This window comes from Haemaphysalis longicornis, unplaced genomic scaffold, assembly GCF_048455015.1.
Source record: "Haemaphysalis longicornis isolate Haplotype H1 unplaced genomic scaffold, Haemaphysalis longicornis Haplotype H1 scaffold_1, whole genome shotgun sequence".
Classification (NCBI taxonomy): Eukaryota; Metazoa; Arthropoda; class Arachnida; order Ixodida; family Ixodidae; genus Haemaphysalis; species Haemaphysalis longicornis.
Window position 1 is genome coordinate 436,940,319 of NW_027526203.1, and position 18,520 is coordinate 436,958,838.

An 18,520-nucleotide genomic window follows, 5' to 3' on the forward strand; every position below is an offset into this window, starting at 1 on the left:
CCCGCTATACGGACGCATCGTCATACCCCCACAAATCTGCACAACCCGCCAATCTGGTCAATGCCAAAGGAACTGAGCTCACTGCAGTGACTGTTTTCATCAACTCCATCGAAACAGCTGAAGAGGTTGCCATCGCCCTAGCCGCCACAACAGGCGAATAATTTTTAGCTATTATTACTGACTACCAAGCCGCTTGCAGGAACTACCTAAAATGACGCATACAGCAACCCGCCTTGAAAATTCTACAACAAGCAAAACCACTTCCAGAACTGCAAAAAATTGGGCCCAGGTCCCGAATCCCTCGGGGGTGACGAGGCGGCACACGCCACTGCCCGCGCTCATTCACAGCGGGCCGTTTCCCACGAGGGCCACGAACCCCATCTGAAGCAACAGTTAAGCCCACCCCACTTCAAACATACGCCGAAAAACTCGCTCACTACAGGAACGAGCGTCGCAAATACCCATTCCCCCACCCAAACCTCTCTCGCGATGAAGCTACAGGCTAACTCCCGCCCACAATAACACCCTCCTTCTACATGCCATGCATCCCATCCTATACCCTGCCACATACAAATCCTGCCCCCAACCAGGCACCCTGTACCCCATGGTATGGGAGTGGCAGCAATCCCCCACCCTCACACCTGACCCCAATCTTACCTATGAGCAGTGGGTGGAGCTGCTGACCAGCTCCGACCTCTCACACAAGCGACGATTGGTGGAGAGGGCAGGGATGGCCAGCATAGTTAAAGGCATCCCGGACTAAGAAAGCCTTACACAGGGCGGGTGCCCTAACATGAGCACCTCGACTCAAATAAAGTTTATTTATCATCACCATAATCTGCGCGGGAAAAGTCGCTGCGCGGAATAGTCTCGAAGATTACGCTTGACTGCAGAAAGTAAGTCCCAAATGCCAGCCTGGCTCGTTGGTCTAGGGGTATGATTCTTGCTTAGGGTGCGAGAGGTCCCGGGTTCAAATCCCGGACGAGCCCAAGCTTTTTTTATTTCAGTAAAGCTTGATGTCGGGCTAGTTGGTGTAACATGCTTTTGAAAGTAAGTTGCGCTTGTTGTGAACACAGAGATGGACACGGGAAACAACGCACACTTTCACGAGAAGACGGCGCTGTCTTCTCGTGAAAGTGTAGGTTTTTTTTCCGTTTCCGTCGCTGTGTTCACAACAAGCGCAACTCACCTTCAAAAGCAGTTTTTTTATTTCTTCTCGATAAAAGTAGCAGCACGGAATCGTCTCGAATATTACGGTTCACTGCAGAAAGTAAGTCCCAAATGCTACCCTGGCTCGTTGGTCTAGGGGTATGATTCTCGCTTAGGGTGCGAGAGGTCCCGGGTTCAAATCCCGGACGAGCCCAATTTTTTTTATTTCTGCTCGATAAAAGTAGCTGCACGGAATACTCTCGAATTCTACGTTTCACTGCAGAAAGCAAGTCCCAAATGCCAGCCTGGCTCGTTGGTCTAGGCAAGTCACGCGCAAGTCACTCGAGGTTGGATCGCATTCATGTTTCTGGGGATTTGACGCCGTTATGTAACAACTACGAAGTGCAAGAAGTGTCGTTTAGCGATCACTGTTTGGTCACAATTTCGTTGGGGTATAAAACAAGACCAAAGTCCAATTTCAAGTTGTCACTTGGGAAGATGAATGCAAAACAAAATTGCTTGATGATAAGGCTTTTCTTGACAGGGTAAAAAAATTCTTTGATAATAAGTATGGACTCAAGTGTAACAGCAAAAGTGAAGCCTGGGAAAACTTTAAACAGAACATTAAAATGATCGCTCCAGAGCGACCAAGGAATATAAAGAGGGAGGAAAGAGAAAAAGAACCAGGCCTCCGAAGTATGCCTGAGCAGTTGATACAGGAGGAAACAAAAGAGCCCGGCCTTTTTATATATGACATAAGAAACACGACACGCGCCCTGGAAGACCTTGATGTTGAAAAATACCGCGCTGTAACTGTGAGGGCTCGTGCGGAAAAAAATGTTGGCAGGTGAACAACCGACAAAACGTGCCCTAGCCGATGAGAAAGGCATTCTAGTAAGCCAGACATTAAAGAAATTGCATGGGGCAGGTGTAGTGACGTAAAACAAAGATGAGATAGCTCTTGCGTTCACAGAGTACTATCGCCATTTGTTTGCGCTGCGAAAACTCAACGAAAAGGGTTTGAAACAGAATTTTAGAAATGTTTGCCGCAGCTGGAAAGTGAAGAAATGGAAGTTGTGGAAAGGGAGATAACCTTAAGCGAAATTGAGGGCGCCATAAATCATTTGAACTCTGGCAAATCCTGACTGATTATCTTGACTAATCCTGACTAATCCTGACTGGATTAGTGCAGCATTTTACAAGAAGTTTAAAGCAGAAGTGACAGGACTACTTCATGGGTTTTTGCCTGAGTCTTCTGAGCGCGGGAGTCTACCGCCGTCATGCGGAAATTCCCAAATGGTACTGATACAGAAGGGGGAGGACAGCGATCAATCGAACAAAGTAACTGGCTACAGACTTATCGCACTTACTAATACTTACTATAACATATTAATGAAAGTTCTTGCGAAACGTATGCAAGGCCTCATCAAATTGTTAATAGGGTCCTACCAAACGTGTTAAGGGCAGAACCATATTTACAAATATTCATGTAGCCCGCAGCGCATTGGAGTACTGTGATGTCGACTTTCGAACGGTAGCCATGGTTCAAATTTGGCGAAAGCTTTCGACCGTGTATCATGAAATACTGTTTGAAATACTGCAGCATGTTAACTTAGGACCGGTAATGGTGTTAAAATGGCATAAAGTAATTGTAATACTAACATAATTATTAATAAGGAATTAACAGATAAAATACACGTTCAGTCCTCAGTGAGGCAAGGGTGTCCACTGAGCCCGTTACTCTTTGCCCTTTATATACAACCTTTGTGTGCAACGATAATTGAAAGTAGTAGCATACGCGGTTTTCGCCTACAGGCATGTGAAGTAAAGGTGCGTTGGCCTACGCGGATGATGATGTGGCTTTTTTCTGTTCAGACAAAGAAAGTGTGAGTATGGCGCTGGGCATGGCTAAACGCGTTTGTGATGTCACGGGTAGTCAATTAAACGTCAATTTTTACGAAAACGTCCAGTGGTTCACAACGCCGTCAAAGTATTCGGGGGTACCGTTGGATCGGTATCGTGAAAATGCGGCGTACTGGGGCAATAGGGCGCATGGAATGCGTGCGCAGACGGAAAGATGGGGCGGTAAAAAATTGTCCATTTTCGTGCGTGCAACTGTATGCAACCTGTTTCTGGTGGCCAGGGTTTGGTATATAATGCAAGTTTTATCGTGTTCCCGGATGAATGTGCAAAAGGTCCATCGCCTGTTTGCAGTTTTCGTTTGGAAGTCGGCTTTCGAGCGAACAAGTCGCAGCAATTTGCTCCGAAGGCTCGTGGATGGTGGTCTGGCGTTGCCACACCTTTTTGCGAAACAGCTTGTAGCAAGGTTTACGAGACAGACCCTCTCGGTCGGACCTGTTTACAAATGACACTAGCGACAGCCCTACCAAATTAGGTTGTTTCATTGGTTGACTATGTAAGGCACAGTAGCAGTGGTTTTCTGCGGGAAGTAGTCGCATCTTTCCGTTTTCTCACGGCACGGTTTTCTATGGAATACCTGTCCAATGTCTCCCGTAATATCCTTCTAGAGGCCTAACTGAATCACTGTTCCCCGAACCAATCTACCGATCCAGATACCGGGAGAGCGCCGGCCGCGACGTTTTAAAGAGTTAAAAAAATTGCAGTGCGAGGGGCCCAAATTTTTTCTATTTCCGCGCGGCAAAAGTATCTGCACGGAATTAGCGAGTTTTAGCTGACCGTTTTTCACTGCCCGCTCCGGTCCGATAGCAAGTGGGAGCGCCATCACGCATGCGTGGCACGCCTGACCGCGAACGGCATTGGCTCCGGTTTCTCTGAACGCGCCGCCGTTACCGCAGCGGACCTTCGAAAACGGTTAGCTAAAACTCTCTGTTGTCTCGAAGATTACGTTTTACTGGACAAAGCAAGTCCTAAATACCAAGCTGGCTCGTTGGTCTAGGGGTATGATTCTCGCTTTGGGTGCGAGAGGTCCCGGGTTCAAATCCCGGACGAGCCAAAAATATTTTTGTTTCTGCGCGGTAGAAGTAGCTGCACGAATTGCCTCGAAGATGAAATTTCACTGCAGAAAGCAAGTCCTTAATGCCAGCCTGGCTCGTTGGTCTAGGGGTTTTTTGAAGGGCTGTTTTCAAGAACGTTTCTCCTTTGACTATCTGAGCAAATAAAGCGAAAGACATTGTACTGAGACGTTATAGACATGCTCTTCCCACCTCCTGTATACCGATCGAGGATCGAAAGCCAGCTGAAGTCAGGCGTATTGAAACGAGTAAGCAAGTACAAAGTCAAAACAGCTGTGAGAATTTCTTTTTTAGGTTCCACGTACAAGTTCTCGCGGTGAGAACGTGGCTGGCGAACAAAGGTTTCTTTGTTCCATGGTCAACGGATTGTTCGCTTTCCCTCCACCCTGAATCGCTGCAGCATGTTTTTTTGTTGTTATTCTGTACTAACGCAGCGCATTTTTGGCACAAAGTTCGTTTTGTTATAGGCATCAATTTATATCCAACGTGATACGAAGCAAAGTTTCTCTGTGTGTCAGGTCATTCCGACGTTGAAACTCTACTTCTGATTGGACTCTATGCAATTTTCGCTCACGCACAGATCATGACATGGCGCTGGAAAGGGCTAAATCAGCATGGGTACCTTTCTGTGAAATTTTTGCCTCTTCCAGCTCTTTGATGAGCAACTCTGAAAATGAGCTTTAGGACGCTTGCGTAGGATGGAAGCGAGGCTTCACACACATGCAATGCCTTGTTGAGCTGTGTATTAGAAATAAGGAAATGAAAACTGTTCAGTATGCTTCTGAATGCCTTGATTCGCTTTCAGCGCTGTAAGAATGTACCTTTGTTGTTGCTGATGTAGAGGGTGGTGTGACGATAATTGGTACACTAAAAATTTTTCCTGAGCGAACCGCCCCTCTGTTTGCGCTTAAACTTCACACGAAGGTCGCATTTCATGGTATATTTTATTTGACACCAGGAGCAACGATGGTACTTACCGCTTTATTTTGAAAATAAATAAAAACGATTTTCGCCTATGGGAAAATGGTGGCCGATTTGGACGTGCGAGCCAGTGCAAGCTGATCTTGGAATGACGGCGCCATCTGGGGTATGCAGAGCCAAACACACGTCTGGGATCTACGGTAGGAAAAAGCCAAATACGCACACAAAACTTCACAAATAAAACGAGAACAAGGACAAAGCTTAAATCGTGAGGATTATTTCGCAGAGCCTGATAACCTCGTAAAGATATAGCAGACGATCTGAAAATCTGAAAGCAGATGAGGAAATAAATCCAACGTTTATTGGCAACGATGAGCCGTGAAAATATTTTATTATGATCGGTATCACATGTTGTAGAAGTATTTGTGATCATCGTAAACTGGAGATAAAAGAGATTTTCTGATAATCTGCCACACCACTTGGCTCCGTCCTTCCGCGAATCCCTAACGTGCGTTTCGCTCTGCATACCCCAGGTGGCACCGTCGTTCCAAGATCAGCACGCGCTGCCTCGCACGTCCAAATTGGCCGCCATTTTCCCATAGGCGAAAATTGTTTTTATTTATTTTGAGAATAAACAGGTAAGTACCGTCGTTGTTCCCGGTGTCAAACAAAATAGACCACAAAATCCGACCTTCGTGTGAAGTTTTAGCGCGAACAGAGCAGCGGCTCGCCCTGGAAATTTTTTTAAGGTGTTTCAGTTATCGTCGCACCCCCCTGTACAAAGAACCAGCAAGTTCTTTTACCTTGTAAATAGCCACTTCCTTTAATAAAAATGGAAAAAGAAGGCTCGCTGGTCTAGGGTTATGATTCTCGCTTAGGGTACGAGAGGTCCCGGGTTCTAATCCCGGATGAGGCGAAATTTTTTTTAAATTTTGCGCGGTAAAAGTAGCTGCACGGAATAGTCTTGAACATTAGTTTCACTGTAGAAAGCAAGTCTTAAATTCCTGTTTGGCTCGTTGGTCTAGGGGTATGATTCTCGCTTTGGGTGCGAGAGGTCCCGGGTTCAAATCCCGGACGAGCCCAATTTTTTATTTCTGCGCAGTATTTCGTGATTACTAAGGACATATTACGAGTCGCCTCGAACGGCAAACGCCAAGAGCAACCACCCTCTTTTATAAATTGGTTTAATTATCTCTGAGGCTTTTAGCGGCCCCGATTGCAATAACGAAAAAGCTCTGGTTTCGGCGAAGCGTATGTGGCTAGGGTTTCACGTATTTTTCATGTCGGCGAAAAACTCTCCCGAGGCTCCACGTGTCTTGGAAGCGCGAGGCATTCGAAGGTGAGCGACCCGGTCGGTGTGTACGCTATTAGCGCATGGTCACCACCAAAGTTACACATCATTCGAAACAGGATTTGGACCTTAAACATATTGATTGATCATGAGATTTAACGCCCCAACGCTAAACAGGCGATGAGGCGCGCCGCAGTAGAGGACTCCGGATTAATTTTGACCACATGGGGCTCTTTAACCTGCGCTGAGATTTCAAACACACGGAGTTTTTGCTTTTCGCCTCCATCTGAAAGGCCGCCGCCGCGGCCGGGAATCGAACCCGCGTCCTTGGGGTCAGCAGCACTACGCCATAGACACTGAGCCACCGCGGCGGGTCCTGAAGCTTATACGTCTCGTCACTTGGATATGGGCTTTGAGTATATTATTTATGAACAGGCACCATTTTCAAAATCAGTAGAGTCGAAATAAACGCGCTTGCTCGTTTTTTAGGGAGCATCACGCCAGCGCTCAAGAGAAATAAATTTTCTTCATACCTTTCACAAACATTCTGTCCCCTTTATGACGCGTGCTAAAAAGTTTCGCTGGTCATCTACCTTTGCAGAGTTAAATTGCTCATGTTTTCTTCTTCTCGAGTTTCTTCGGTCACCGCCGCAGTGATCCCGAACGTTGGGCTACTAGACGCGACGTCGGGGGGATTGAGTCCCATCTGCGAATACTGTCTATGTGACGGGTAATAAAAAGAATGGTATGTTAAACCATTCATACGGTGTCTAATTACCCAGCGAAGCTGTATCCGGTCCATTAGGTTGCACGCATTCACGAAACAAAACACGATTGACCAGAGAGCATGTCCAAAGGAGTGCACGGAAGTCATGCATCTCGCCGGCCGGCGATGTCCTCGTTATTGGCGGAGGAAACGGCCGTGTCGCACCAGCACCAAGGGAAACGCGAGAAGGCCTTAGTTCAACACCACCTAGACTTTGAAGCCGGAGTACTCTTTTGCTAAGCGCAGCTTACGTCATCAACCTTGGACGGCTGAAAAAGCGAGCTTTGCCTCAAAGCACAAGGTAATCTTTCCTGCAAAGCGCAGATAACTACTTTTCTGTATTTTTCTGCTGGTTTTGTCTATAAAATTTACCATACAGGGGGGAAAGCAGGACAAAGGCGAGCTATGTCCCGCCAAGGAGGGCATCGGGAAGCCACAATGCCAAGTGACAAAAAAGGCAAAGGAGACTCCTTCACTTCGCGCGTTTTTTGTTTTTTTTTGTTTTTTGGCGGGGGTGGACAAATAGGGCTATCTATGAGTTATTTGACTGTAAATATTCCCTGAATCGTTTTTATAGTCTGTGTGTGCTGTAAAAAAAGGATTTTATTGTTCCAACACTCGGTGATATTTATCTATGTAAACTTTTGTAGAAGTTTGATCTAAGTAAACTATTGATGTCCAGCAACTGCTTCATGCAGTATCTGGGAGCAAGAAAAAGAAGTAATCGATATTTTTGTACGAAAATCGCAAGAAGTTATCGATTACTCGTATTTCTTGCTCACCGACACTACATCAAATGTTCACCTAGAAATCTCTGACCGATAGCCTCGATGAGCAGTTTCAATCAGATGCTGAATTTCAAAACACTCTCAGAAGCAACCGCCTGTCTAGCCGGATCATGTACATCAACGTAGTCTAACAGCGCGACCTACATGCCGGCTTTGCCTGCACTTCAATCCACGAGGAAAATGCACAGTCCACCTGATCAAGCTACCAGGCCGAGTTGGAAATGATCTCCGAGGAACAAGCTGACGGATGCAAAACAAGGATTGGGAGTGGTCGGACTCCGTGTTGAAGAAAACGCTTTGCTTTTATTCGGGGTCCTCGCGCGGCGACGTTGAAATGGGGAGAAGAGACCGCGGAGCATCATCGCGACCTCAAGAATCGGGGCTTGAGGAGGCACATAAAAGGGGGAAAGAAAAAAAAAAGGATAAAGAGGAAAAGACATACGTTCTCGGAAAAGGAGGCATCATGGCCGCCTCGGAGTCGTGTTCCTCGGCCGCCGTGAACGAGAGAACGCGATTTGCAATCGCAAATTGCACATGTGTGCGACAAAAACTGGTTAGAAAGCGCTGAGACATCACCGAAGCGACCCCGTCTGAGCGTTTCCCAACTTAGGAAGTCGGGGGGGGGGGGGGGTCCGCGGGTAGCGTAAGGCTGCTCCTGTTTCTAGCCCCTATACGAAGGGATGAGAGAAGAGAAAGAAGAAGAAAAAAGGACGACATTCGCGGCACACGGCTCGTCTAAGCACCCTGCGTATATGTCCAATGTCTTAGGAAGCAGCGCCTCTTTGTGTTTCGGATAACGACGGGGAAGTCAAATTACGCTCGCAAACGACTGTAAGATGAGAGCAAATTGTTTTTTCGTTGTGCAAGCGATATTTCCTTGTTTGTCAGGCACACGGAGAAAAAAGAGGGTGGTCTTTTTTAGCGTTACGCAAGTCACATATGCGATTTTTAATGAAATTTCACGGAATTGCGGCATACTAATGTGGACCGTAGTGCTTCATGGTGTTTGGAAATGTGCGGGCTTCGGGTCATTTAACGCCATTTTACAACAACCTGATCCATGATTGTACGCCATCATGCGTAGTTGAAGGGGAAAAAATGGCCGCGACACACTGTTTCGCTGAATTTCGCTGGTGTACATCTTTCGTGATTCATGATACGCGCCTCTGCGAATGAATTTGGCCTGTTACTGTACCTGGTCGAATACATAGTTTTATACATAGTTTTTTGTGTTCCTTGCATTATGTCAGTATTTATACAACACACGATACACGCGCAACACACAATGCTTGATCATCCATTACTCGTCGTTTTCAAGCATGTGAAGTCGGTGCACATCTTTCATGGGCTTTCCTTACTAAAAACTGCTGCTTTTCTCGCTGATTACGCAAAACTGAAGTCATCGCACGTGGATGTGCGCTGATTGATTTGCTCAATTTCCTCCCGACTCTTTTTATCTTTCAATCTCTGAGGGGGGGGGGGGGGGAGGATAATAGGAGGAGGAGGAGGAGGAGGAGGAAGGAAGGAAGGAAGGAAGGAAGGAAGGAAGGAAGGAAGGAAGGAAGGAAGGGAGGGAGGGAGAGAGGGAGGGAGGGAGGGAGGGAGGGAGGGAGGTTTTGAAGCCAACAGCCAGACATGGCATAATAGGGTAAATCATATAGCCCCACGATATCTGGAGAGATAGAGCCGTAACGTAACGTATGGGGGTTATTCTCGGCTATGCGGCGGCCTCACAGGTGCCGTCAGAAGTAATTGGAGCACGGGAGCTGTGTTCAAACCGCATAGGATCACCGTGTAGCTGCACCGGCGGCAAACGAAAAGACGAGAACCCGCGTGCGCGCCTGGCGACGGCGACAGCCCACCTATACATCTCAAAACACCTCTTTTAACCTGTATTCGCGAATTTTTCGCAGAATACCGGTCTCGGTGACGGTGCTGATAGCATGCAGAGCTAAAAATATTTGAAGAAAAAAAACTGTCAATGCAGATCTCTGTATGAGCGCCGCTTCTCCGGCAGATTTCGGCGCACGATAAAGATCCCCAGGTGGTCAAAATTAATCCGGAGCCCTCCACTACGGCGCGCCTCATCGCCTGCGTTGCGTCGGCGCGTTAAACCCCACAATCAATCAATCAATCAAGCTTCTCCGGCAGCTCGCGTGCGCTGTAAGTGTGCCGATGACGTTGTCAGATCTGTCTCTGCTATCAGCGCCATCGCTGAGACCGGTATGCTGCTAAGAATGTTCGAAGCCAGGTTAAAAAAGGGGCTTGAGATGTATAGGTGGGGTATCGCCGTCGGCAGGCGCGCATGCCGCCGGTGGAGCCCCACGGCGCTCCTATGCGGTTCGGCCACAGCTCCCGTGCTCCAGTTACTTCTGACGGCACCTGTACATACCTGCAGCTTTTATTAACGGTGCCAGGAGGCTCTTAATTGGCAGCAGAAGGCATCAATAGGAGAAGCGCCACATTACATTTCTAATCAAAGTTAACTTCCCATTTGCGTATTTATTGATCCTTAGTTTGTCGATCGTAAATGTGTCGCACAAATTGAAATATGACCTGCCACAATATAACGACTTGTGCCAAAATGCCTCTTTTCCAGCCGTAATTCAAGGCGCTTAACACACCCGATTGCACTTCGTAGACTTTCAGAGAGTCGTGCAAACAAGCTTTTTAAAAAAAACTAGTCTTACATATCTTTAAAAAAACAGCAACGAAAAACGAACAAGAAAGGACGAGAGTTTAAAGACGAAGTGTCAATAAGAAACCATGAGCGAGTTTTGACAAAGGTTCATTCTCTCAACGATTTCAACCAAAGTAAAGTCGGGATCTGCATTTACTTAGCGCTAATACTGTGCCTAGCACAAAAAAATACTTTTATTTGTTATTTCTTGCAAGAGAGAGGGCAGATAGTGGCGCCTTTATAGACAGGTCTATTTCTACGTTTAATTAGCAGTTTCAGATAGTTTCTTTTATTTTTCTTAATTTTAGTGGCTTGTTTATTATCAGTCTTCATTTATCCGATTCGCTTAAATCGTCCTCATCTATCTGAATTTCTAGATTGATTGATTGATTGATTGATTGATTGATTGATTGATTGATTGATTGATTGATTGATTGATTGATTGATTGATTGATTGATTGATTGATTGATTGATTGATTGTAGGGTTTCACGCGCCGACGCAACGCAGGCAATGATATGCACCATAGTGGAGGGCTCCGGATTAATTTTGACCACCTGGAGGTCTTTAACGTGCTCCCAAATCTCGTACAAACGGACGTTCTTGCTTTTGGCTTTCATCAGAAAAGCGGCACCGTAAACTAATTTGAACTTAAAAATATTGCTCAAGTTCACTTATTTAAAACCTGTCGATAGACCCGCTCGGTGGATCTATCAGAAAGCGTGGCTTTTTCCGTCCCTATTAAAAAATGTAATGTCACTGGCCATTAAAGGAATTTCAAAAAATAAAAAAAGCTATTTAATATTACATGATTCAAATCGCAGCAAACGTCACCAAATGTTTGTTGAAGTTTTATCATCTAATCGATGCCTTGATATTCTCCACGAGAGACATCTACGATATCCGCTACTTAGCGAATACAGTATACAGACTAATGTAACCCGTGTGAAGTTCAAATTTACTCCTTATCATAAAAAATTTCAAAATATTTATTTAATTCTCATATGATTGATACATTTTTTCGTTCCCAGACACATGCAGAAAAGAAAGCTAGAAATACTTGACGACAGAGCCGAAAACCTATTACACGAATCAGAGTCGAATTCTCTTCCATCAGACACATGTGCAACCATCTCCTCTCATGCCTGCATTCTTACTATACAACGGGCACCAGCTGCGCAGTAGACGCCTTCGAAAGTAGCGAGTTCAATATAGCGCTGGGGGGTTAACGTCAACGCAACATTGCAAGCCTCACGGCTAAAACATAAGGCATTTACACTCGAGAAGCCGACGAAGTTGGATAAAGGCAGAAGAAAAGGAAAACACGCCCTGGGAATTCGTTTCGAAAAACGCGGACGCGCTCGCAGCGACTGAAAGAGAAAATGCTTCATCGCCACGTCGCACGGTGTACATTCAATCCTCACACGCACATAACGTGTAGCGATCAAAACACCTGTCGCGATGCTACAAGCATGCTGTCTGGAGAAAAAAGCTTCCGGTAAGCATTCGCACTGTTTGTCTTGCATTCGTCGCAGTCGTACCTGTTTCTTCCCCGAAGAAAAGACGAAGTGCTTTGCGGGAAAGCACACGGCGCCCCGCAGATCTCCCTCGTTCCCCTGCGGCGGCGCCGTTCCGTATACCTGTCTGGCGGCAGGTGGCACAACCAAACTTTTTCTCAGACGCGTATCTCGAGGCTCGAGGGGGCCTTTATTTATTTATTTCTTCACTGCTGCGAGCGCGGTCCCCTGTGTGTTCACGCCGGTTTCCACGCTCTTCCTGCCGCCGCGAAATGCCCGTCTCCAACGTGTGCTTCACCTTGTTTCCGCCGCATTCATACCGCCTTTCAGACGTACTAACGACACGCTCACCTGTTTGTTTCATAAATCGTAATAACGAACGTTGTAATCCATAACGCGCATATCAGTGCCGGCTGTCGGCCGCTGCGTAAATTCGCCCGGGTCGGCATAGTGCGACGCCCACTGTTCTTAATTAACAGCGAAGCTGGTTTAGCCAATCGTAATTTTTCGTGTCCGCAGTTAAAAATTCCGAGAAATTGCTGAGCGCGCGCACGTGCGCGCGGGCCTCACGACGACCGCCCAGCGTGCCCTGCCCAGGTTTGTCAAGCCCAGCATACTCACTTAGGGAGATTGGCCAAGACTGCGGCAACCGCCCGGCAGTTAAAAAACTAAGAGAATGCCGAGCGCTCCTGTGGGTGTGTGCCTCGCGGCGACCGCCTAGCGTCCCCGGCGCACGTTTTCCAAGCCAAGCATACCCACTAGAATGATTGGGAAAGATTATATATAAAAAAAGAAAACTCTAGCGCTCGCCGTAATTGTGGCAACACTGTCTCTTGGAATGAGAAAGACACGTCATAGCGTACGCCCCTCCAAGGAGATGTTCAATGATTATCCCTCCCCCGAAAATGTAAGAAGCTCACACTTATAGCAACACTGATGGAGTAAATGCGGCGGCGAAGAAGCAACAAATCGGCTGAAATCGTTGACTTAAACCGCCGTGATGGTCGTGAAGGTTGCGTACAGCTTCGCTACCTACAAGTCTTACATGCTACTGTGAGCTTCCTTCATTTTTTTCGTATGGACACCCATATTTACAGGAATGCATTCAATCACCGCTTTGCGTTGTGTTGCGGCGAACTAACAAGAAATTCGTGCTGAATCTGAAGATGTAGAATTAAATCGACAAAAATATTTCATCCACCGGGAGTAATTCAGAAATTGTCGATGACGAGCAATTAAAACACAGGCGATAAGACAAATATTGACAGAGTTTGGCTGTGTAAACGGCGAAATATTGTGCGAAAGAAGCATTGGTTTGGGCATATAAAGCGTTCTCCAGTACCACGCTGCGGGTATTGGACTTTGGTAGGGTTTGGACTACTCGTCGTCGTCGTCGCCATCACCATAATCATCACGACCACGACCCCAACCCCCAACCCCCATCATCATCATCATCATCATCAAGTTTGCCTTTACAGCATGACGTCTTAGCAAGGAGCGCTGCGGCAGGATACGTATACATTCCTGCCTTCAAAACCTTGTTCAATACACCGCTGCGTGTATGTCGGATATGTGGGTATGTATGACTTCGCTGGAATAACCCCAGCAACTGCCGGCAGTGTGCCAGAGCTTAGCCCCAACGTTTCGTTTCGAGGTCCTACGGCGGCAGTCTGCACCCGCAGGTTGTAGTACAAATAATATAATCAGTACTTTCTTCCAGTGGATACTGGTTGACGACGCTAGACTTCAAAGCGTGACGTGAGGCCTAACATCCTATGCTTAGATTTAACGCTACGAAACACCCAAACTATGCCTTGCGACGAGCCAAGCAACGTCATGCTCATTGTGCGTCGGGCTGCGCGTACCGGATGACGACGTGAGAGCTCAAAGCGCGGCTTAACGCCGTGCCGTCGCATACCGATGTCGCATACCGAGGTGAGTTATAAACTAGAAAATACGGGAGGGTTCACGAATGAGGTTCTGTGAATTCGGCTTCAGCCCGTTCACGCGAAATTGACCGAAGAAGGCTAATACGGTGCTTTAGCAGTGAAAGATATATGGCGAAGAGATATTATCGTATTGCCTGCAGCTCTTTTCTGATCAGGCGCAAGCAATGCAATGGGGTTTAAGTTAAATGAAGCAAAACCGAAAGTACCCAAGGTTTGGTAGAGTTGGTAGATACCAGTTAAGTGAAATTAAGTGTTTTTATAAAAACGCAGTGTCTAGAGTGCCGTCCGACGGCTCTATAGTGGGGCCTTGCAGTGCCGTCCGACGGCGCTGCAAGCGTATGCTTCCGTGCCGTCCGGCCGGCCGGCCAGTCCTGCGCTTGAGCGGCAGAGGTTTCAGCACACGGCCAGGACCGCGCCTTCGAGCTTCAGTCTAAGATACCTATACGAAAGAAAAGAAGTTTCTTACGACGCACTAGCCAGCTCAAGATCGGACGCTCGCGGGTGGTTAATAAGACGTGTAAATGTATCCCTAGCTGTGAACAAGCGAGCCGAAACCAAGGTGCAATGTGCACTCACCCAGTGATTCGGACACGTCGGGCGCGCGACGCGTGCCGCGCGATGCGGCGGTGTTCGCACTTGCGACGAGAGCTGATGCGGCTTCGTTTGGAATAGTACTAAAGCATTGCGGGTTGCGCGAAGAGTCGGAAATGACGAACTCAAGCAGACACTTTTCAACGTCTTATTACATCAAGAAATACACACGTTTGCTTTCACGCCACACCTGTATCCCAGACCGCAAAGTTCACTTCTTTTCACAGACGCAAAAGTTCTGGCACCTTCGAACTCCACGTTGAAACGAGACTCTATGAGTTTCAATGTGGAACAACGTCTGAACGTGTCGTGCCGGTAGAGGTACGACAAGGCTGCAAGTCAGCCTACCGTCCCGCTATGCATCCAGCTATACCTAAGAAGATGAAGCTTGCTCTGACAAGTCAAAGTAATTTCTGGGCACTGATGAGTCCCACGCTCTTCGTCGATTACATGTGTACGCTGAAGTCACTGACCAAAGAGCCGGTGAGCACGGGGCGCTGCTTGCCGGCCCAGTGGGCCCGCCTTGGCGGGCCGGGCCAACTTTAACCGGGCGGCGGCGAGCCGCCGTTTGCCATTGCGGATGTAAACAAACGTTTCGTTACCGACTACGTCAGGTGACTCTGCAGCCGTGATTAACTATCCGGTTTTGCGATGATCGGCTCATCGCCGCCTATCGCTTCGCGAACTGGCGCGGCGCGCGAATAGTCGCCCGTGGGAATGAGTACGCGCACAATGAAAATGAAGACCCGATGACGCGTGCGCCGCCCCAACACCAAGTGCTATCGGTGGCAGAACCTTGTGAAATCGATAGCAACCTCAGGTGAATCTCCACCTCGTTATATTAGATTAGGTGAGGTTGAGGTGAAATCAGGGGCTGTCATTTGCTGCTTGAGGGAGGTCACATGTTTTAACCTCGAACTCAGCCGGAGATTTTGAGACTTAAGTTGTGGTTAAAGGGCGGTGTAAGATGGGGGGCATTTGCCTTTCAGTGGATACTTTTGCCATTTCTAGTGATTTTAGTTGTACCGGGCAAAATAACACGCGTTTAAAAAAAAATACTATCTCTAAATTGGCGTCATAGGGTTTGTAGCATGTACGCAGGATGTTTTCAACTAACTGTTCAGCTTAAGCTGTACATGATAGATCCACAGCATGATTGATAGTTTAATATAGTATAGTCCTGTACAGTTGCTTTCCAACAGCTTGCCATTGCTTTGGATTACGTTTCGGATATACTCCGCCCAGATAACTAACGCTATCGATCCACGGGAACACTTAGCGAGACTGAATCTTTGTGTATGAAATTTACGGAGAAATTCAATTATAAAGTTAATGCTCATTACCGCAGATAAGTGCTGCCCGCAGCGGTGACTCGTGGCTAAGGCCTTGTGCTGTTGTGCCCTAGAATGCGGGTTTGATCCCGACCACGTGAGCTATTTTTCTCAATGAGATAAAAAAGAAAACGCCCACGTGTCGAGATCCCCTCGTACGTTGAAGATTCCCAAGTGGCCTAAATTCACCAGTATCCCTCAACTCCGGGGCACCAGCTCAGGCGCAGCTTAGTCGTTAACCCCCTTGTAATAGGATAAGTGCTAGCACGTCGGGGTAAGTAGGCAGGTTGTCTTATTTACCTGCCGCGGTGGCTCAGTGGCTAAGGCATCGCGCTGCTGGGCACAAGGTCGCGGGTTCGATTCCCGGCCGCGGCGGTTGGTTTTCTGATGGAAGCGAAAAGCAAACACGCCCGTGTGTACGAGATTTCGGCGCACGTTAAAGATCCCCAGGTTGTAAAAATTTAACCGGAGCCCTCCACTACGGCGCGCCTCATCGCCTGCGTTGTAGAATTCCCTTCATATGAGATATGATAATGATCTTGAGTTCAAGGTGACGTAGAGTTTCTGGTTTGAGGGTATTATGGACATGGGGTTCAATCAGTGAGCTTTCTTACACAGACCTCGACCTCAATAGTGCGGCTGAGGCCGAGAAAAGGGGTTTGCGTTGGGGGCGGCGCAAAAGTTAGTGAAGTTAGAGCGCTTATCTTCCGACCTCTGGACGGCAGCCGCGAACAGGAGCACCTACGAAGGCATACCACGCAATTTGAATAGAATCTCAGGTTGGCTCAGACCCGAACGTTGCAAAAGAAATTGAATTTGCCGCAGGCAGCTATGCGCGCACAGTTAAGGGCGGAGGAATTAATTAACAAGGTGAAGGGAGGCGGAAGAAGAGGTTTGCCGCAAAGCCTGTTCCTGCTTTGACCGGCCCTTTCCCCTTTCTTTATTCCAGGGGCCGATACCCTTCTCCCAATTCCCCCGTGCCGGAACGGCTGTAACGAAAGAACCTCGAACAAGCACTCCGAACGTGAGAACAACACCTGCTGCCGCATTTCTTCTCGTGGGAGTGCTAAGGACGCTCTTAAGCATTGAAATTGCGCGTCGCGCACACCGCGCGCATCGCGTTTTTAAAAAACGATGGCAACGGTAACTACACTAAATCACGCTTCTTTCGCATTTACCTTTAATTTATCAAGCACTCGCGGCGTGTTTCTGACATCCGGAGAAGGCTGAGAAAGGGTCTGCGCTTTCAGGTGAAGGTAAGCGCGGGAACTAGATCAGCGGGTACCCGTGCGCTTGACCCAGATCCAGAACACGAAGGCCTGACAAGACCAGTTCCGCTGGTCGACGCGGCCGAATTTACCGGTTCCTCGAGCGCGCGCTTTCCACTCGAGATCTGTTCTTTTGCCGAAATTTTCTTACACACGGCTAACGCCAGGTTTCATTCATCTTGTGAGCGGAAGAAATACGCACTTTCTATATGGGAAGCGAACTATTCCTCGCTTCCTTTCAAGCGGTGGGCTCCTTGGGCGGCGCTGGCTGCACATGCAGTTTTCTCTGCGGACTTCGGGCGGCGTCACGGGAAGACTCCTTGGGCTGGCCTGGACAGTAGCCGTGTACTTTCGGGAAAAAAAGTGCCTCTTTTGTTTCCGGCGTAATTGAATCTAGAGCTTCGCAAGAGCCCGCAAGAGAAATGCGCACTTTTCGTCGGACCTATAGTGGGAGCTAGATTGGTCGGTGTTTCGCGCGACCTACTTTGCTTCACGGTTATGCACCGAATTACGGATTTTGTGCTGTAGTAGACGACAAAAGAACGGAGAAAAATAGCAGGCGGCGCCGGCGGTTTTAACATCTAATTAATATTCCAGCCTAAGTTACTCCTCAAACTTGGAGAAACACCAACCGCCCAAGTGTTCGCGAGAACGTTATTCGACTCGAACATTAAACATGCCACATAAACTTTACTTTCAGCGAAGTTTCTAGGAAAGTTACGAGGAGATTTTAACTGAAAGTTTAGTTTTTCCAATTCTTAGCGTCTCAGCTCCTGTCTATACCTAGTTGCCGTGGACAGCAGTATGAAAACAGCGGTCTTCTGCTGACTAAGCCCAGAATAAGTTGCTCAACCAAAGCGGAGACTTGCAGTTGGCTGCCTTTGTAATTTTCTTCACGTTAGCGTTAATACGAACATTCAGAAGATGGTGTGCAACTGACAGACAGTCTCAGTTTTCTGCTCGTGTCTTCTATTGTTTTTCTTGCGGTGCTTTCCTTCGTATTTTTTCTTTTACTGTGTCTTTTAATCTTCACAGGAAAAGTTATTTGGCTAGCCGTCGAAAATTGTGTGAATCCGAGGTTTCTGCGAAGCCGAAAATGTGAATCTTCCATGTACCGCCCCTCCCCTTAGTTCCGACTCCTCTACCCTCCCTCTCGTCCCCCTCTCCCCGTTCCACGTCCTCGTCCCGTTCCCCTATCATTCCCTCCTTATGAGTACCGTGACCAGCACGGAGAGTCAGGGGACTTCACCCGTAACCAGCGACACACAAGTTGGTAC

The 18,520-nt window shown here is 47.6% G+C and overlaps 4 non-coding genes across 4 annotated transcripts; all 4 read left to right on the forward strand.

The window, feature by feature from the left end:
- The first annotated feature begins 917 nt into the window (after nt 1–917).
- Nucleotides 918–989, forward strand: Trnap-agg (transfer RNA proline (anticodon AGG)). The gene has a single exon. It is a non-coding gene; the product is annotated as a tRNA-Pro (tRNA).
- Nucleotides 990–1,291: 302 nt separating this feature from the next.
- Trnap-agg (transfer RNA proline (anticodon AGG)) lies at nt 1,292–1,363 on the forward strand. Its single transcript has one exon. It is a non-coding gene; the product is annotated as a tRNA-Pro (tRNA).
- A 2,688-nt stretch (nt 1,364–4,051) lies between these two features.
- On the forward strand, nt 4,052–4,123 carry Trnap-ugg (transfer RNA proline (anticodon UGG)). The gene has a single exon. It is a non-coding gene; the product is annotated as a tRNA-Pro (tRNA).
- Nucleotides 4,124–6,073: 1,950 nt separating this feature from the next.
- Trnap-ugg (transfer RNA proline (anticodon UGG)) lies at nt 6,074–6,145 on the forward strand. The gene has a single exon. It is a non-coding gene; the product is annotated as a tRNA-Pro (tRNA).
- Nucleotides 6,146–18,520: the final 12,375 nt, after the last annotated feature.